Here is a 20,672-nt window from a genome sequence, read left to right on the forward strand (position 1 = left end):
TGTTCCAGATACAGTAGAGATGTTCAGGTGGAACTTCGTGGGCGTCAGTTTCTGCCTGTTGCCTCTTGTCCTGAGGCCGTCATGTCCTAAAGGCATGTACGCACCTCTTGTGAAGCAGTAACATGACATGAATTAACTCTGTTGTCCAAGGAGTCGGTAAATGTGGTGGGGAATACCTAGAGGCTCAACACAGAGATGGTGCTACACCTTTTCTCTGTATGCTCGCCTTAGAAAAGCAAAGGGGAAGCAATGTGTCCCCTGAATGCCATGCAGCGAGGCACATGAGGCTCAGTACATCTGCACTGTCTTTGGTGCTTTGTCAAAAGAAAATGAAAAACTAGCCTTACCTAACAGCTTTATGGCTAATTTTGAAATCCATTCAAGCATTGATTAATAAAGCTTGTGAATTCAGGTGTCTTTTTGAAGCAGACAGTGACTTATGGTCTTACAGAAATATCTCACAATCTGATTGTATGTTTATGTATGTATATATGTACTTTTAGTAAAGCAAGAGCGAGTTGCTGAACTGAAATGCTTGTGCATAACTGCCAGGGAAAAAAGGCTTCTCAGCACCTATACTGATTGATCTGTTCCTGGTCATTGGTGAAATTAGTGGAAAGGCATGTAATTTTGCTGACAGTGTAGTTGCAGTCTCTTTTCAAGTGTCAGAGTTCAGAAGCTTGCTGCTGGAGAGTTTCCTGTATGTAAGTTGTAATGAAAAATATGTATCATGCAAGTCATAGTATTTGTAAGTGTTCACTGTTGGAAAAAGTAGTCATAAGCAATAGCTGATGCTCAGAGATGAAAACCAAGCAGGTGAGTGACACTTGCCTTTTGCTGCTCTTTTTCTCTTTAGCTCAGGGAACTTCTTTAGCTTTAGCTCAGGGAACTTCTTGAGCTGGGTGTAATATCTAATATCCCCCAGTAAATACAGGGGTTTTGTTGATGTGAATTTCTCCAGTCCCCCTTGAACTCATGTCAATTCCATGTATCAGCAACATCTGGTTAGCAAGGACACACCACAGGCCTACAAACCACAGTGGAGGGGAATTATCTTTTAATTTATTTTGGCTGTGGCTTCCACCTTCCTCCCTTGCACATATTATTCCAGGTATGAGCAAGCCAGGTGGAGATTTATACCTTGGGTGATGCATTTCTGTTTATATTTGTAAGGATCCTTCCTCATCTTATAGCTGCTTAGTTCCCTAGTAACCTTTTGGGAACTCTTTTAGAAAGCCGGAGTTGATTTTGTTAGCTACAGCACTCTGTATTTATTGACTCTTTCAGAGATCTTAAATGGGTCTGAAAAGTAGGGTTCCTTTTCCTAAATCTATGCCAATTATTTTCAGATAAATCATATGTTTTTGTAAGGTTCTAGTAACCATATTTTTATTTGAAGTTTCTGTTCACATTAGCAATCTTCTTTGTTGAAGTAGTTTGGTTTTTTTAGTTTTTTTGGTTTTTTTTTTTTTTGGTGGTAGTTGCTTACTGCTCAGCATTTCTAGTCCTTACATGCCAAGGAATTGGCTGAGTGAGAGTTAACCCACTGTCATCCCTTACCGAGCTTTTAAATGTTGAGTTCTTTTAAAATGCCTGTACAGTACTTCTGTTATTGTTGTTTATTTTATTAGTGTGTTTCACAATATCTACTTGAGGTCCTTAAATTTTGAACAGATTCTCTGATGAATTACATACAAAAATGATTTCAAGAATAGGTGTCTCTCTGGTTTTTTTCATAGTAAATGTGATACAAAATATTTGTCCAGCTCCTCATTACCATGCAGAATATTGAAACATCATCTTCCTAAAGAGCTGTGCATGAATTACATCTCCTTGTGAGGAGCATGGGAACAATGAGCACAGACACTGACAGAAATGTAGGGGCAGGGAAACCAAGGAGGATGAAAAGACCACAGAGCTACTTCTTAAGAAAAAAGGATTTTTTTTTTTTGTGGTGGTAACAATGCAAGACTAATTTGTACATTCAGTGTATTTTTGCAGTGTATCCCCTCCATGCTATTCTTCAGGATTATAGCTAAATTTTGCTTTTCATTGGTCATGACTCTGTGGCATGACTTGGAGTTGAAGTGGGTAACGCTGTAACTTAGGGTGCCTCACGGGAAGCAATATTATCCTTAACAATATCGTGTTGGCTGGGGCCAGGTATATTTAATTGACTTCCTTAATTTTCTGAACTCTGGATTTTTGTTACAATGTTCCTTAATGAATGTTATTTAGGTCTGAATTCAGTACAAAAGTATGGAAGAGTGGGCTCTCTTTAGCATTATCTGGTGATTTCTCAAGGGAACTGACTTCAGGTTCTGATTTTTTTTAGAAATGGCAAGACAGCTGATTGACAACTTGCTAACAAGTGCTCAGTCAGTCAAGATGTGAAATAGAAATGTGGGAGTAAGGTAGATAAGTTTTCATTTTGGATAATATGAATGTCACTTGAGTGTCCTGCAGGGACAGGATGTTTCTAAGTGTTATATGTTGGAGACTTTCTATTGCCAGTGGTGGTGGTGGGGAAAATATTAGCATTTGCAATAGCTTATGGGGGAGAATTTGAATGGAATAATGTAATACAATTTTACATTTTGAAGATGTTGTGTGTGTAAGTGCCAGTTAAAAAAGAAGTTTAAAATGACCCTGATTATGATTGGTGTTTCAGATGGCAAGCAGCTGATGCAAATGAGGTATGTACATCATACTGTTTTATTCTTGAGGAGAGAATTTAATACATAGTCTGTCTGCCAAAAGCAAAAGGTTAGTGGTGATAAACTTTGAATGAATAACTTCTTAAGGCTTTCATAGCTAACTTAAGTATTCAAATTGCTTTCAAGTTAAAGCCCCACACCCAAACATTTTAATAGGAGAATAGGTTTCAAATAATTTTCAAGTTGCTATTAGCTTGAAAAACAAAATGAGCAGGCCCCACAACTGAAGTAATGTAGGACAACAATTTGACTTTGTGTGTGATGCTGATAGTAATTTAACATTTTGAAATTGTGGACTTCTGTGGGTCAGATTTCATTGTTTTCTAGATATATGGTGTTCTGTTAGGGAAAAAGCCTTTTATTAGTACAAGTGCCATGAATTGACTTCTTGCCACAAATCTTGACTGTACATAGAAAAATTCCATTGTTATAGGAGACCTTCTGGGTAATATTTTTAGGAGAAATTATGACTTTAAACTGTATTATTTATCATCTGGACGTTGTTAGGTGTCATGTAGGCCATCACAAATACCCCCTGGTAACAGTCCTCTATATTTGCAGAATGGGTTTATGTTGTAGAGTTGGGTTAACAGCAACTGGTATTTTCTCAGTTCTGCTATTGTATGTACTGTGCTGCTGTATATGTATTTCAAGGGTGGGGCGCAACAAAAGGAGTAACATTAATCCTTTAATATAAATACTCCCTTTGCCTATATCTAAAATAATTTCGGTGAATTTGAGTGCTATGAGAGTTCTTGATAGCATTGATAATTCAATAATGACTTCTGCTGACATGGTGCTGCTTCGTATTTTGAGGAAAAATGTAATGTTCTTTTATAAGTGTCACATATTTGTTAATAATTCTGTTACGTCATATAAAGGCTGAGTCTGAAGAAGCAATTTGGGCTTTCTTCAACACAATAAATATATGCATTTGCTTTACAACATGCTATTATGGTATTTAGGTTCAAACATGAATTTTTAAAGTTTGAGTAGCAGTTGCAGAAAGTGAAATAAGCTTGCATTAAGTATTTTAGCAAGGGCTGTTGAAAGAAAATAGCTTCATAGCCTTTTATTGCTTGTACTTCGGGATGATTTTTTCCGTTTGGCATGTTTTTGTTATTGCTGTGTGGAGATGAAAACCCATTTCCTATGAGGACATAATTGTCAATTACCACGCTCACAGTCTGACATACCCAGCTGGGGCTGTAGCTTGGTCACTCTGTCATGTCACCATTGCTTACATCACAGAATCTTACATACAGAATGGGTGAGGTTGGCAGGGACCTCTTGAGGTCACCTTGGGTTCAGACCCCTGCTGAAGCAGGATCAGCTAAACCAGGTTGCCCAGGATTGTGTCCAGCTGGGTTTTGAATATCTCCAAGGACGGAGACTGCACAACTGCTCTGGGAATTTCTCCCAGTGTTTGATTCCATCTGTGTTCAGATGGAGTTTCTTAGTTTACTTGTATGTTTTGCCTCTTGCTCTGATAGTGGGTGCTGTTGAGAAGAGCTTCATCTTCATTCCCTCCCATCAATCATTTATACACAGTGATAATGTGTTCCTTAGTCTTCTCTTTTCCAGGACAAAGAGTCCAATTTCTCAGCCTCTTCTTGTTCAAAAACTTCCAGTCCCATAGTCATCTTTAGCTGTGTGCTGGCCCTACTCCAATAAGCTTGTTATGTTCTGGGAGGCCCAGATCTGGACCCAACACTCCAGTCATGTCCTTAGTAGTGCTGAGTAGAGAGGAAGGATCACATCTCTTGACCTCCAGGCAGCAGTGTTAAATGCTGCCCAGTTTGCTATTGATGGCCTTTGTGTCAAGGGCAAGGACAGTTTGCTGGCTCATTATTAGCCTCTCTGCCAGTTTCTTCTCTATAGAGCTGTTTTCCAGCTAGCTCTTGGTTCCAAAGGGTGTATTGGTTCCTGAGGCTGTTCTTTTTATTCAGGGCTTTGCATTTACCTGTGTTGAAATTCCATGAGGTTCCTTCGAGCCCCGTTCTCCAGTCTGTAAAGGTCCATCCTGCCAGAGGCCAACATCCCCAGACAGGGTTCTTCTAGATGTGCACTGTCCATCCTCAGTTACCAGAAGGGAATGCATGGGTTGAATCCACCTAAAACCCACTGCTCTTTTTGAAGTTCATTTCGTATTTGTTCAGCTTTTGTACTATGCTAAGCCATGTAAATACTTCTTCCATGCTGGTCTGGCTGGTCAGAAAGATAATTGTCTCTATTGATTTTCTTGGGGTCAGGAAGATAATTATCTCTTGATTTTTGGGTGGAGGCCATTTACACAAGCAGTTGATGCACAGAGAAGTTTATCTAAAGCAAAGGCCACCCTCTAGTCCCTTTGTATTGAAATAAGTCCAGCTTCCTTTGTGATAGCCAAGGTGTCTTCCTACATTTTTTTCTGAACTTTTTCTTGAAAGGGTTTTTTTATCATCAGTCACACCTTTGGATGGCCACAGTGCCATGTACTAGCCACTCCTGTCAGCTGTGAGCTTTCTCAGGGCACGCTCTGTCCCAGCATACAGGTCAGTGATGAAGAGTTTAAATGGTGTTAGCCCAGTATCAATGTCTGGAGTAGTCCACTAGCAGCTTGTCTCCAGCTGGACTTTATCCCTCTGGTCATGCCCTCAGCACCTGGCTTTGAGCCAGTTCTTTTCACTGTCAGTTTATCCAGGTACTTTATCAGCTTGTCTAGGAGGGTGAGACACTGTCAGAAGAATTATCAAAGCTGAGATGAACAACATCTACTGCTTTCCTCTCATCCACCAAGGTACTCACTGCACTATAGAGGGCCATCTAGTTGATCAAATGGGATTTCCCTTTCTAGATCCGTCTGATTACTCTCAATATCCTTTTTTTTTTGTCTTAGAAATGGTTTCCATGAGGATTTTCTCTACTGTCTTGCCAGGGGTTGATGTAAGGTTGACTGACCTGTACTTTCCTGGACCTTCTTGCAGGGAGGAGTGACATTAGCTTTCTTTCAGACCTCAGCAACCTCTCTTATCTGGAGATCATCAAAACTGTCCTTGTAATAGTGTCAACCAGCTCCCTTAACATGCAGAATGCTCCAAGAAGGATCCGCCGCATGGCAAGGTTGAGCCATGGCAGCAGCGCAGCTGTGATTCCCCTGCAACTCATGGTGAAGACCATTGTGAGGCAGGCTGTCCACCCACAGCCCATGGAGATCTGTGTGGAGCAGAGCTCCATGTGCAGCTCTTGGAGAGCCCCACACCCAAGCAGGTGGATGCTCAAAGGAGGCTGTGGTCCTGTGGGAAGCATGGCTGGATTAGACTCCTGGCGGGACCTGTCGGGCAAAGAACCTGCATGGAAGCAGGTTTGTTGGCAGGACTTGAGATCCTGTAGAAGGGACCCACACTGGTGCCAGTTCATGAAAAACTGGAGCCAGGGGAAGGAGTCATGTTGGAGACATTTGTGGAGGGCTGTCTCCTGTGAGAAGGGACTCTGGATCAGGGGAAGACTGTGAAGAATCTTCTCCTTGCAGAGAAATGAGTAGCAGAGAGTGTGTGATGAAGTCACAACACTGTGGATGGTAGGGAAACTGGGAATGAAATTGAGCCTGGGAAGAAAGGAGGGGCAGGGGAAGATGTTTTTAGGATTTGTGTTTTGTTCTTGTTGTCCTACTCTGATTAATAGCAAACCCATTTCCCTAAGTTGAGTCTTCACCTCCTCTGGTAGCTGGTGCGTAATTTCTCCCTGTCCTTGTCTCATCCCATGAGACTTTCATTATCTTTTCCCCCCCTGTTAAACTGAGGTGGGAAGTGCTAGAGGCTTTGGTGGGCATGTGGCACCTATCCAGGGTCAACCCACCACTGACAGTAAAGAGACAGTGGTGAATATGAGATTTGTCAGAAGAGCATAAGTAGTTGGTAATAAAACTTTGTTCTGAAATGAGGCAGAAACTGCCAGAGATAGTAATCTTTTGTAAGCATGAATTTGGCTTTCCAGTTCTTAATCACAGTCCAAAGTTACGTTATGGAGATGGTATGTAGTGTAGTCTATGTGGCTGTCTCTAGAGAGTCTGCAGCATCAGCGTTTGCTGAGAGAGATATTTTGGTAAGTAGTAGTATTTTGCGGATATGTCTACCAGAGTATGTGTGAAAAATTATTCTGTTGATGAAATAAGTCTTATTTTGCTTTCAGATTTTTTTGTAGAAGGACTTTGTAAGCGGCACAACTCCAGTTGAGGTCTGGCAGGAGGCAGTTGCCTAGAAAGGAAGAACTGGAGAGAGGAACTGGGTTTTTTAAAGGGGTTCAGCTGTTGCTTCTAATAGAAGAGTGAATAAATTGTTCTGTGTGTTCCAGTATAGCTGAAGGAATCAGAAATTATTTATCTCTTAATAGGTTTTTGGTCTAAGGAACTGAATTTTCTTTCTTGTAACTTTTTTGTAACAGTTATTACTTTTCAAAAAATACTGTGCCTTTTCAATTCTATTGTATCCTTGTGTTGACCCACTAATTGCTTGCATAGGTTTTCCAAAGTATCGTCCAAACCTGGGGACATAATAACTGGAATGAGGCTTTTGTAAGCTAACTTTAATGCAGAGAAGCCTGATAAAATATTTGAGGCCTTTTCACCTATAGGTAGTATTTCTTTCAAAAATAGCTAGAAGTATTTATCAAAGATTTCTTATCTCTTTACTATGAATGTATTGTAGGTGTTTATTCCCAGCATTCAGTGAGTTTTATATAAATAGGGAATTCATCAGGGTAGATGTGCAGATATATTTTGTTTCCCTAAGTGTAGGTATGTAGGCAGCTGAGAAGGTAAGAGAGACCTGGGTGCCACTCAGGTGTCTGACCCTTCTCCAGGTGTTTGTCAGCCCTGTAGATAAAGTGAATAGCAAGAAGGACTCTGTTGCCATGATTGTATTTTTTGTTACTTGATTTATGTTTTCTTAGCCAGCCAAGAAACACACGTTTCTTGGGGGAGCATGTGTTTGCATTGAGAGATCAGGAGCACTGCACTTAGAAAGCTAGAAAGTGAGCTAAGTTCTTAAGCAAGAAGGTGCTGGTGGCCTCTTGCCCCCAGTCTTGGAGTTGGTAGTACTTCACTTGCCAGCAGAGAGTCCAGCCACAAGACCACAGAACAAATTATTGTTTTGAGTTTTATGCTTGAAGACATTAAGAGAAGATAATTTCTGAATGGTTTTACAGCAGATTGCAGATTATTTTATCAGTAAGTGCCTATTTTTGCAACAGCAGAAAGTTACTTTACAAACTGAAAATTTATTTCAGCATTAAGTGGTTATGTTGCTTTTCTTGCCACTGGAGAAGCAGAGATATTTATGCTGTAATATGTCAGCTCTTCTGAAGAGGCTAAGGAATTTGAATAGGACTGGGGGCGTGAATAGCAAAAGTATACAACCTGGAAGTTTCTTCCATTCAAGAATTACCCTTTTTGCTTGATGGACACAAATGTCTGTTAAGTTTTTATTTATTTCAATAGAAGATGCTCAAGGAGATTAGAGGAATGTTAAGAGGGGGTCTTGAACTTGCGTACTTGGTAGTAAAAAAGATGTGGAATTTACCAACTACAAATTAAGATGTAACTTGTTTGAAATTGATTAACTACCATATATGTAATCTATACCACATTTCAAGAAGAATAGTTAAAGTGGAAAAATTATCAAGCATTAGATTGGAAGTTCAGTGCCTTTTATAATCTTAACATGCTTCTGGTGATGTTGCTTTAAATGATTATAGTTTGGTCACTAAATTCTGTATCTTCTCTTAGCTAGAATTATAAATATCAAGCTAAACATTGGTTTTTTTTCTTTTTTTTTCTTCTGTGTTTAGCAGTTACTGTATATGCAGTAGTTTTTCATGCTGATGTTTCTTTGGTGTGTATTACCAATATTGAGTGGTGCCAGAGCTGTTGGTGAACTAAAGATTTTGTGACTTCACTGTTACTTATTTCTGCTGTACTGAACTTCAAAGGCATTTATTAATTTCATACTATATTGTGATCAGATTGATGAGTAGTGACCTTTTTAAGGTGCTGGTTTTGTGCCTCAGCTGACTTGGTTAGCATACTTTTTTGATCTGTTGGTATTAAAAAAAGAAAGAGGATATATCAGGCTGGCCACATATGGTCCATGGATAGCTATTGGTTAATAGGAGCACACCTGAAGACAAGAACTACATCTTTTGTTAGTTAAAAAAATGTAGTGTGTTTGATTGGCTTCTACTCTGTAATTACACCAAGCATACCGTTTCCTTGGGGTTGGTAGTGCATTGTAAAAGAGGTCAAAAATGCTTCAACATTGAGCAAGCCTTCCCAGTTTAATTGTAAGGAATACTAAAAAATACTAATCGTTATTTTTCTTGATTTGCTTTTGATTTTTGTAAACCTAGCACAAACCAAAAATCTATAAAAGGATGAATTTTACTTTCCATTCTTTGGGGGTTACAAAAGTAGCTGAAGACTGTTATCCATATACCCAAATAGGAGTTGGTTTAAGTGCAGCAAATTGAGTGATTTTTAATGTGATATCTGGGGTTTACATCTGATATTGGCATACGTAAATTTCAGCTGCAGCGCTATCTCTTTTGAGGAGAGGCAGCCCTGACATATCCCTGAGTTATTTATTATGTAATGTGCTATAGAGCTTGTCTGAGCATCCTGTGATTGATTGGTCTTAATTCTGTTAGATTCTTTTCAGTTACCTGTTGTCTGTTTTTTCTTTCTTTCTTTTTTTACATTTTCCCTCAGTTCGAGTTTTGTTTTTAAAAAAACCTTTCCTGTCATTTCAGGTGCATCACTCAAACCTTCTTCCTTTGTTGAAACAGTATGCATAGAATTTCTTAGAATTTATTTTTTCTTCTAAGTAATCTGAGAATGATTTATCAGGGTCATCTGACTTCTTCCACTTGATTTTTTTCTGATTTCTTTCATTGATGAAATTTTTTGTTTGTTTCTTTTCCCTTTCAGCTGTGATAATTGTTGGAGTCTTCTCTCTCCCTTTTAATGACTGTATGTCATTCCACCCCCTGATCTCCCATTCACACTTATCCTGTGCAATGTGTGTCCCTTTCTCATTTTTTAAAAGCCAAATTGTGTTTTGAACACTGGATTCAGTTTTCACTTGGCACTTTTATAGGGTTAACAGAATTGTACTTTTGTTTCACAAGCTCTGCTGAAATGTTTTTCATCGAAAACTCTAATGCTTTTTGCTTGGAATAAATAAACCCAGTTCAGACTCCTGGATCTGTCAGCCTAGTACTTGTCTGTGCTGTTTCTAGAAGCATACCTGTTGAAATAAATAGGGCAGGAGATCTTTCTCCTTTTTAATGCCTTTACTAAAAATCAGCTTGGGTGGGAAGAACTGACAGGTCATGCTCATACCACCACTGCTCCCACAAATGGCATGGAGGAGGAAGAGGAAGATGGGCAGCTTTGTCCACTGGTCTGCCGGCAGAGCTGGGGCTTCCATCCTCACGAGAGCACCAGGAGATTCCCAGTTTTTTGGTTTGACATTTGAGGTCCTCTTTCCAGCCGACATCTTTAGCTTAGGGTGAGGGGTGAAAAGGGTCTTAGCGGACCCTGGACTCTGTTCCTCACATCTAGACATCACTTTGACCCCTCAGTTCCATGTTGGCTCATTGTTTCATTGTTTTTAAGGGTTTTTGCTAGGTTTGGTGTGGGCCTTCTTCATTTGCATGCCAGCCCCAATGTCATTTGCGTGCCAACTCCGATGTCCCCTCCTCTTCACCATCCGGTTCCACCCTCTGGGAAGCAACAGGGTGCCACTCAACAAAAAAGGGAATTCCCAACCATCAACAACAGGTAGTTAACAAAAAACTATTAACAACAGATGATTACCACAACAAACAGTTAGAACTCCACCCTGGTAGCAACTGGCTCAACCTGTGAACTCTGCAACCTTTAAAAAAAATGGGCAACTTTTCTCCTCATAACAGTGCCCCTCTTTTTCTTTGATCGGGCTTAAACTTAAGCTCACGTCAACTTGCAATTTCTGACTCATGAGCATAGAACTCCTTTAATTTTTTTGTATTGATTATAAATTTCTTGAGCACTCTGGTAATCATGGTTACTTAACTTTATTACTTTTTTTGGTTTCTTCAGGTTAATTTTCTAGAGGTCTCTAGGTTGGTCTGCATGGCAGATGTTAGCATTTTAATTAAGCAGGAAAAAAAGCATGGTAAAACGAGCAAGACAGCAAGTATAAACACGGTGAGGAAAGCTACTTTTTTCCACCAATATATTTTGAAAGTCCATTCCACCAACTGGAATCAAGTGCAGGAGTCTGTTCTTGGTTACTTACACATGCTAGTTTTCTTATTTTGAGATGTTTCTAATGATTGCACTCTTCATCTCTAGTACTACCTGAAGCCTGATGATTCTGTTTAACATGGATATCGGGGTCTGATAACCCCAGGACTCATCTTGAGCCCAAGTGGCTGGGCCATAAGTCTTGATAATTTTTCTTGGGATTCGAACCTGGCTCTTACAACTTTGGATTCTTCCAATTTATATTGCACTTCGCCTCCTCCATTTGGTATTTCTTAAATCATCGTATGTAGGAACTCCTAAACTTCATCCAGATTCTTCGAGTAATAAAAAGAAAGCTGATTTTATCATTCTAATGGTGCAACTGCCAGACCAGTCTCCTGGCAATTTAGTGTATGTTGTAGTACCACAAATCCAAAACAGGTGTTTAGGGGCCCCCCAAAATGTGTTCTTAGTTTCTGTTGGACATTCCCAATATTTAGAAATTTCTTTCATTCCCCAAAAGGGATTTATCCCTTTTTTAGCACACTCATAATGTTCATGTGCTTCATGGTGGATGCACTTGTTCCCTTCTTTGTTCTCAACAGACCAAAATTTATTTGGATCTCCTGGGATCCACTAGGTAGCTGAGTTTTTTACTGCTAAATACCTTTTGCAAACCATTCTTCTTACTGGCGTACAGTACCCCTTCCCTTTTCTTAAGATAGCTTTTTCTCTTATTATTCTTGCTTTCAGATCTTGTTGTTCTTTTCCCTTCACCTCTGTAACACTAAATTCTGGGTTATTCTATGTCCAGTTTAAGATTTCTAGCACCCTTCAACTAATCCCTTCCCATGGCTAAATTTCGGTCATTTGGTAGTTCCACAAACCCAACAATTAGTTAGATTCAATTTGTGGCTGATTTTTTCCACTGAATCAATGAATAGACTCTTATCTCGGGGTATCTCTAACTGGTCCTGTTCTCTTATTGCTTTTACTATCTCTTTCTCTGACCAGATCCACCAGGATTGCTTCAGTAGCATCATGTTCAAAGCACAACCAGGCTTCTCCTACAAGGCACTGTCCCAGGAGTTGCTCTCTAAGAGTGGTGGTATTCCAGGCTATCCAATACATTTTGTCATCTTCTTGACAAAGGACCAATTGGGAGAGGTTAACACAATTAGGGTTAAAATTGATGTGGACTCTCGACAAGGAATTTCTTCTTCCTCATATAGGGGTTGGTAGCACTCACTGCACGGCTCAGCTGGGCTCCCCAGAGCACCACCAGCAATCAGAGCCATCATTACTGCCCTTCCCAAGAGTCTGGTTTGGGTCATCTTGCACAGCCTGCCCACCCGGCCTTGCCTCTTGGGGACTTTTACTAAGAAAAAGCCTTCAAGCTCTTTAGAGTCCCTTCTACCTACTTCTCTGGTTAAACCTCTCTTGGTCTGCCTTTCCTAATTTAGTTTTTCCTAGGGGAGCACTCTGTAGAAGATTAACCTGGAGTCTTTGGTACTAAGTTGGGAGAACTTAACCAGAATTACTTAACAGACTTTAACCTTTTTACAAACCTCTTTTAAACACAGAACTGTCTTATAACACTTTAAGATACGGTATGGTTCTGATACCAAAGTCTTTTCTGTTCATCAGTCTTTTTGGCTCTTCCTTTTTAGAGTCAACTTTAAATCTTTCGGTCCTTTTGTAATGGTATATTCAGGTGAATTAACTCGTGATGTGGTTGAATCCTGTCCTGAGTTAGGGGGTGAGAGAGGTGTGGTATCTGGTCCAATGCCAGAGGGAGAAACTGACATTGAATCCTGTCCAGTGCCCAGAGGTGAGACTTTCCTTTTATTCTCGTGATGTGGGTCCAGCCCTTTTCTCTGGTGTGCACAGCCAAATTAGCGATGAGGAGTACCTGAAAGGGCCCTTCAAATTTAAGCATAGATGGTCCACTATTCCAGGATTTTATCAAAGCCCAATCTCCTGGGTTAATGTCATGGACTTTTGTGTCCAGAGGGGAAGTTTAGGGGAGGTATCCACTTCTTCTAAGTCATTCTAGGGTTCTTCCAATGACTTCTAAATATTTTCTGGTAGCTTCTTCTCCTTCCAAGTAGTCTCCTGTGCTATAGGGTGTTAACAAATATGGCAGTCCAAACATCATTTCATGGGGTGAAATCCCTATATCAGACCGGGTCTTGTTCTGATGCGCAAAAGTGCTAGGGGCAAACACTTTAGCCAATTAATTTTTGTTTCTTCAATCAATTTAGTCAATACATTTTTGAGAGTTTTGTTCATCCACTCCACCCTCCCAGAACTCTGGGGGTGCCACGGAGTATGTAATCTCCATTTCATTCCTAAAGCTTCGATTATATTTTGCAATGTTCGGGCCATGAAATGTGGATTTTGGTCTGAGTCTACGGTGTTCACCATTCCATATCTGGGGATAATGTTCTCCAAGATTACTCTTGCCACAACCTGGGCTGTTTCACTTTTTGTTGGGAAGGCTTCCACACAATGAGTGAGATGATCTACTATAACCAGTAAATGTTTGTATCCCTGCACTGAGGGCATCTCAGTGAAACCTATGTGTATGCCCTGGAAAGGTCTTAGAGCTAATTCCCTCCCTCCAGGTGCTACCTTTCTCATAACCTTCTGGTTTACTTTTTGACAAATTAAACACTCTTTTGTAATTGCTTTTGCCAAGCCATATACGCCTATGCCCAGGTTATTTCTTAAGAAATGATCACACAATCTTTGGATTGTGGGATAGAGTTTCTTGCCCCCCATACTTTCTCTAGCTACAGCATCCATGATCCTAGCCTTGGCCTTTACTCCTTCTTCTTCCCTCCTTAAATACACCTTCAATGCTTCTCTCAACTCATTAATGTCCTTCTCTTGCCAATCTTCAATCTTGTCCAGTTTTCTCCGTATATCTGGCCAAGATTTGGTGATAAATTAGTAGCACTGTATTCTGGGGTGTCTGGGTCTATTTTAGAGTACAATTGGAAGTTCCACTTTAGGCGATTAAGCCACGTAGCAGGAGTTTCTTCTCTTGTGCCCGCTCAAATGCCAGTTGGGTGTTAGTTCCTTTGGGAACTGACTCTTTGATCCCCCGTATTATCAAAGACCTATATTCCATCATGGCCTTCCTCCCCTCCTCCTGGTTAGGGTTCCAGCTGGGATCCGTTAGTGGCAATTTATGTTCACCTGATGGCACCTGGGGTCCTGGATGGTTATCTTTCTCCCAAATTCTTATTCCCAATTCTTAGAGCCAGCAGCTCTAATCATCTGGACCTCTTCTGGGGAAAATAATATGCTCAGGATGGAATTCATCTCTCCCCAAGTGTAGATATTTGGACCCAAGAATTGATCCACTTGATTGGCCATGCCCACTGGGTCCTCAACTAAATTCCCTAACTCTTTCTTGAATCCTCTCATCTCAGAAGCAGTTAGAGGAACATTCACAAAGCCAATTATTTATTCCAAAAGTCCAGTTTTATGAAATTGAAAGTAGGCAAATTGTGCACTAGGAAGAGAATAAGTGGGTTAAATTAGAATGAATATGAAATGTTCAGAAATTCAATATTTTGATGCTTTTGTCAGATAGTGGAATGAAAATTCTCCTAATCTAAAAAGTACCTAGAGTTTATGGGTTAATTAGGAATTCCAAACAGTCTGAGGAAATCTACTGGCAGAAAAGTTCATCAGAGATAAGGCTAATTTTGTTAACAATGAATTGTATTCTTAACAGCTGTAAAGTGGTAATTCAAGATAGTGTATTTTGTAAAAAAGGATGATCTAAAAATGTTTCAGAGTTTTGATTCCAAGGTTCTTATGGTTTGCTGTGATATGAAACAGTAGCAGTCCAATTCAATTTTATAATGTATGGAACTTGTTTTTCCTGGTATTTTTGAATTAAGTATTACACTTAAGCAATTTAGGAATAAGCTGCCTTTCTTCCCCCACCTTGATTTATTAGAATTGTTGGTTAGAAACTTCAGAAATTCTAATTGCTAGAATTTTCAAAAAATGAAGCTATAAGGCTGTAAAATCATTATAGTTTATTTTGTTTCTAATAGAAGGGCTTGTTAATTGTACTTTCTAATTGGAAATTTCTTCATTAAAATACCAAGGAAATATCAATGAATTCTGATTGTGCTATTCTTCTGGAGACTATATTAAATTCTCCTTGATCATCAAAGTTCTTTTTAAAATCCTAATGCATGAAAAGCAGGCAGCTAATACAGTGTATTAAGTTGATGTTAAGTGCCTTTTAGAACATGTCATCTCCATGTAGGTTAAAAAATAACACCTTGTGTTCACCAAGCCCACTCACACCTATGCATTACAAAAGTGAACAGGGGTGCTGATGAATATGTGCTTTAAACTCAAGTGGTTTTAAAGGTATCTAGGCACCCAAATATCGTGGAGCTTAAATCTTTAAAACTGCTTCAGTGATGTCTTTGATGTTTATAATGGTACAGTGGATATAATCTGTCAAAATCTATTAATTTGGTTATGATTTAATAGAACTCTGTTCTGAGCCACTGCTTTCATTTTGTATTCTGCTCGCATTGGCAAATGCAGATTTTGTACCTGTTGGGAGAGGGGTCGGGAGGAATTTAGTAGGGGCAATATCAGAGGCCTAATGAAGTCATGTACCACTAAAACAAATATGGGTAGGGGACAGATGGAAGAGGAGCACACCCTTTTTTGACAAACTGGTTAATGGACTTAACTGTCTGTAACCATGATTACAGGTTCTGGTTCTGGAGTAGGGGGTGGTTACCTTGGTCTGAATTTAAGAATATTTAGGGAGTGTTTGGGACCTTCCTACATAAATCAAGCTGGGAATATACAGACTAGGTAATAGGTTTACAAAATAAACTAAATAAAGAGAGCCTCCCGGCCTGTTGAGCTCAAGCAATGCACAGTTCAAAGCAGGAGAGGTCTTTGTGGGGGCTTATGCTGCGGGCAGCGCCATCGACCGTGCTCCCATGCCCAGGCGGGCCGGGTGAAGGCAGCCGTGCCGGTCACAGCCCTGTGCAGGAACAGTTCTCCTGCAGGAGGTTAGAGCTGCCGTTCGGAGAGACACTGACAGCTGTCTGGTCATGAGGAACCTCAGGAAATTCAGCACATTCGAGGCTCAGTTCCCAGGGCTAAACGAGCCCCGGTGTCACTGTCAGCCTGCGTACTGGCCTGCAAGGGAGCCACATGCAGCAGAGGTGGGCAGCAGGGTAAGCGTGGGCCAGCAGCATCCACTGGTGGGAGAAGAGGCCCTGTCCTGTCAGTATCAATCAGAGTGTAGCTGTGTTTCAGCTTCACAAAAAACGAATTTAACTTTCTGAGAGTGGCTAAATGCTAAAGCTGGTTGCCTGGTGAGACTCTGGTAGGCTAACATCAGTTAGCTCAAGGCCTTTGAAATTATGTCTGCTTTGAGTCCAAAGCTGTCCAATTCTGAATTATTTTAGGAGTCTGTTTATAGCTTTTTACTATTTACTTTTACTATTACTTTCACTATTACTATTACTACTTAACTGTTTGAGTTAATACCAGTGGCCTCTCAGACCATGGTACTTTTATGAACACAAAGTTAGCTATTAACTGCTGTGATCTTTCTTATTCCTGTCAACTTCTTAATGGGGTACTTAAGTGCAGTCTAACCTTGTTTTTTGTTAACTTTTATAAGCATGCTTGCTAAATATATACTACTAGTATATAAAACTAATTTTTTATAGTAATAAAACTAGTAATAAAACTAATGTTTCCAAGTTACACAAGAAAGTTTCATCTATGCAACAGACCTCTAACTTTCTTATTTTAAAGAAAACATCATTGTGGGGTATTTTTTCCTAGGGCCTGAAGCCTGTAAAGCACATTGAGTGGTAAAAATCACTGTGGTTCTGAGGTTTGATGTGGTGACTGCTATATTAAGCATTAAAAAACATTTGTGCTGAATTGATTGTTTACCTTATAAAAGCAGCATCTTCCAGTATCTGGAAAATGCTTTAGAATGGCTTAATGAATTCGATGCCGGGTTAAATAAAAGAGATACTCCGTATTTGGTAAAAATCAACATATTTTAAAGAAATAACTTTTTGCTTTAAAATAACAGGTGTGCTGTTTTAAAATACATTGTTTTGTTACATTATATCAGGAAACTGACTCTTTTTAATAAGATTGATGCTAGATCAGAAGCAGTGTATTTGGCAGAACTGCTGTTCTTCATAAAAAGGACACTAGAGTGCAGTGTGGCATTTAAAGTGGTCTCACAGCTAAATGGCATCAGGAAGTCTGAACAGAACATTGCACACAGCCTTTTTGGTATTGTTTTATATTGTTGAGTTATACTGAAGTTTTCTGAGTGTCTAAACACAGCTCCATTCTTCTACCATCTATGGCAGAAATGAATACTGTACTAGAATACTTTTATTGACTGTTCTATTTCATATTTAACCATTTTCCCCATACAGTTTATTTGTCATATACTCTAGTAACTGTGTTTTTGCTTGCATTCAGTTAAAGATAGGTTGCAGAATCTTTCTTTTAACAGGAATATCTATTCTTTAAAGGAGTTTTGTCTGATAGACATTATCTACTATCATGTTAATGCTAAATATCATTTAGGAAGGGTACTGTTTGTGCTGTTTTACCGTAATAAATTATAACAATACCTTCATTTAGTAGAGTTTAAGAATTTTTTTTGAAAGGAGTAAAGGTTAAATTCATAGCTGTAAATGACAGGATATAGTATTGTTGTGTGGATTGAGAGACATAAGAATTTAGCTCTTTTAACTTCTGAAATATGTGTGGCAACTGATCCTGCTTTCATTAAAAATCACCTACAGAATTCCCTTGACTTCATTTGGTGCAGAAGTGAGCTTTTGATTTAACTCCCTTTTTTCATCTGCTTGTTTCAAACTAGGACTCAGACTTGGTTTTGTTATTAAAAAATAAAGTATATATTTCAATAGGTTCTGTGTTTAAAATACTATGGCGAAGTTGCATGAGTTGCATGAGAGACCTGTATTTCAAATGTGAAATGACCTGTTCCTTTTGTGGAGATAGAAAGGGCAGTTTTATTGAAACTTGGTCAAGGTGTTTTGAAGATACTATTGCTCATGTAATTCAAATTTAAAACTGAAAAACCCCATAAGCTGGGAATTAGAAATGTAGTGTTAGAAGTTTTTATTCTTGGGTGGATAGATTTTTGCAATATTACCCTTAATGAAAAGTTGATCAATGAACTTTTTTGATCAATAAACAAGAAATAACGAAACAAGAGTGCAGGAAGATTGAGATTTGTAGACTGCATTTAGGCAGCTTCAGTTGCTGTTTTAACCCCTCACTGCACCTGGAATGTACTGTCAGTGGCTCCTGTTAGCAGTGTTGTAATCTCAGCTTCCCTGCCTCACTAAATAAGTTTTAATTATGAACCTTTATTATACATGGGGTGCTAAAGAGCCTGTGTTCCCTCACAGCAAGCTACCAGACTGAGAAGAGGGAGAGTCAGCCACAGTTTCTGAGTCATGTGCAGAGGGGTTCTTTGTGCAGCATGCGAGGGACTACCAAGCCTACCAGACCCAAGATGATGGTGCTGTATTGTTGAAAGGTTTTTTTTAAATTTTTTTTTTTAATTTTTTCCTCTTTCTTTCTTGGATTGTTGGGTTCCTCTCTTCCCTGGGAAATCCAGGACTTTTTCATGAGATGTTTTGGTTACACAGTCTTTCTGCTTTGTCTTTTCTTTTGGTATCATCTGAGCTCGTGAAACAGATTGAGAATTATAAACTGGCAAAGTGAGACTTGAGTTTAACTTCTTAATGTCTCAATGGCACACTTTAAATGCCATTACTGCTTCACCTTCTTCAACAGATTAAAGCTCTGCTAGCTGTCTGGCATCAAGCTTGTCAGGGTGCCAGGTATTTTGCCAGACTCTAGAGCCAAGATGCATGAAAATGTCAGCAATCTCAGGCTCATTAGTTTTTGGCTTTCCTGGCCTTTCTGTAATGACTGCAGTGCTGCATAAGCTAAATACTATTTTATTTATTTACTCCTGTTTGTTCCAGTGGAAACCACAGCCAACTTTAATGCAAACAGTTAAGCTATTGAAAGAATGTTCTCCTATTGATTTGTTAATTTATTTACAAAGAAAGCTGCCTGCCAAAGTCTGCTTTCTTGTTAAAAGTTCAGAAAATGATACAGTGTGGATATTTTTTTCTTTTCTTCTTTGCACCTTTTGTCTTCTAAAGCACTAGAAGATACTTGTTGCATTGGATATGTTTTGATTAGGCTTGTAATGCTGCTGTGAACATACCAGGCTGAAAAAAAATCCCAAGCTAACTTGTTTGTCCTTTATTTATGATTTAATTGGTCAGGCAGAAAGGTTATTTGCCTTGGGAAATGGACACATGAGAACACAACACAATTTAAAAGTCTTTAATAAGGTTTGTGCTGCCTTTGTCCACATTTCTGAAATATATTGATTTTTCTCTGCATACTTTCAGCATAAAAATATGCAGAAGGTCACTTATTAAGGATAGCATACTCTTACAGGGTTCATACACATGCTGTACTAAAGAATCTACTAATTTTGTTGGGTAACCTAAACATGCCTATTGTAGTGTCAAAGTCTAAAGGAAATGTTCAAATTTACTTAAAATTCTTCCAGTATAATTGCATGTCACTGTAGTTTGTAAACTTCTCCATAAAAGCCACTTCACCCATAATTGGTAATTCTCCAGATACTATGTCTTCAATATATGCTGCTACTACTACTACTGATGATGAGGATAAAATCTCTTGTACTATTTACTTCGTGTTGAAAACCACTGTGAAAAATATAATGCAAAATAGAAGTTCAAAATGATGCATAAGCTACCAGATACTTGGAAGGAATTACTTTTCTTCATTAATTTTAGGTATTTTTTTTACAAATAGACATTTTCTAAAGAGAAATGTATGCATCTATTTATGTATGTATATTTGCCTAATTTCTGAAGACCTGCACTAACTGATGTAGTTTTCAAAGAAATAGGAAGGTTTTCTTTAATGAGAACTCAGAGCTTGTAATGAACTAGTAAGTGACTGCTTCTGTCTCTTACTTCTGGAAAGTTGCCTTTTTAGTCTTAAATCTAGGGAAATAACATCTTGCAATCTTTGTAAGTAGGGCTTATCAAATGTATTGCTATAGTTGTTCCAATCCAGACCAGTTGAACTTTGACTGAAAGTCATTACAAGCTGATCGTTGTTTGGTGCTGAAGAGGAAATGAGTTAGTGATGTAAATCCTGTTTCTAGTAGCTGGCTGTCAACTGCTAAAAATTTAGCTGTTTTTGAGATACATGTGTTGCTTTTTTTTCCCCCAGTAGGAGCTCAGGACATAATCCCTGAAATATATCGGGTTGCTCTGAAAATAAATGTTAAAATGAAACCACATATAGTCTTTGCTCTTGTTTTCAATGCTTATCTCGCTGAGCTTTATGTTATCCTGCTGAGTGTAGGAGCTGGATAATGGTCTATTGCTTCTTTTTTTTTTTTTTTTAAATGATGATTTGTGCCAGTAAACCATACTCAGAGCAAATGGGTCAAACATAAAGTTCTGTGATGGAGAGCTAAATAATGAATAGCAGGTGCCTGGGGATCATCGTAAATACTGGGCACCGGTAGAATGATATTTGTGGCTGATAGGAATAGTGGT

The 20,672-nt window shown here is 39.0% G+C and overlaps 1 protein-coding gene across 1 annotated transcript in view; it reads left to right on the forward strand.

The window, feature by feature from the left end:
- Nucleotides 1-20,672, forward strand: part of DTWD2 (DTW motif tRNA-uridine aminocarboxypropyltransferase 2) — a 71,995-nt gene that overhangs the window by 589 nt on the left and 50,734 nt on the right. The gene's annotated exons all lie outside the window — the stretch shown is intronic.

Source organism: Zonotrichia albicollis, chromosome Z (genome assembly GCF_047830755.1).
Source record: "Zonotrichia albicollis isolate bZonAlb1 chromosome Z, bZonAlb1.hap1, whole genome shotgun sequence".
NCBI classification, from domain to species: domain Eukaryota; kingdom Metazoa; phylum Chordata; class Aves; order Passeriformes; family Passerellidae; genus Zonotrichia; species Zonotrichia albicollis.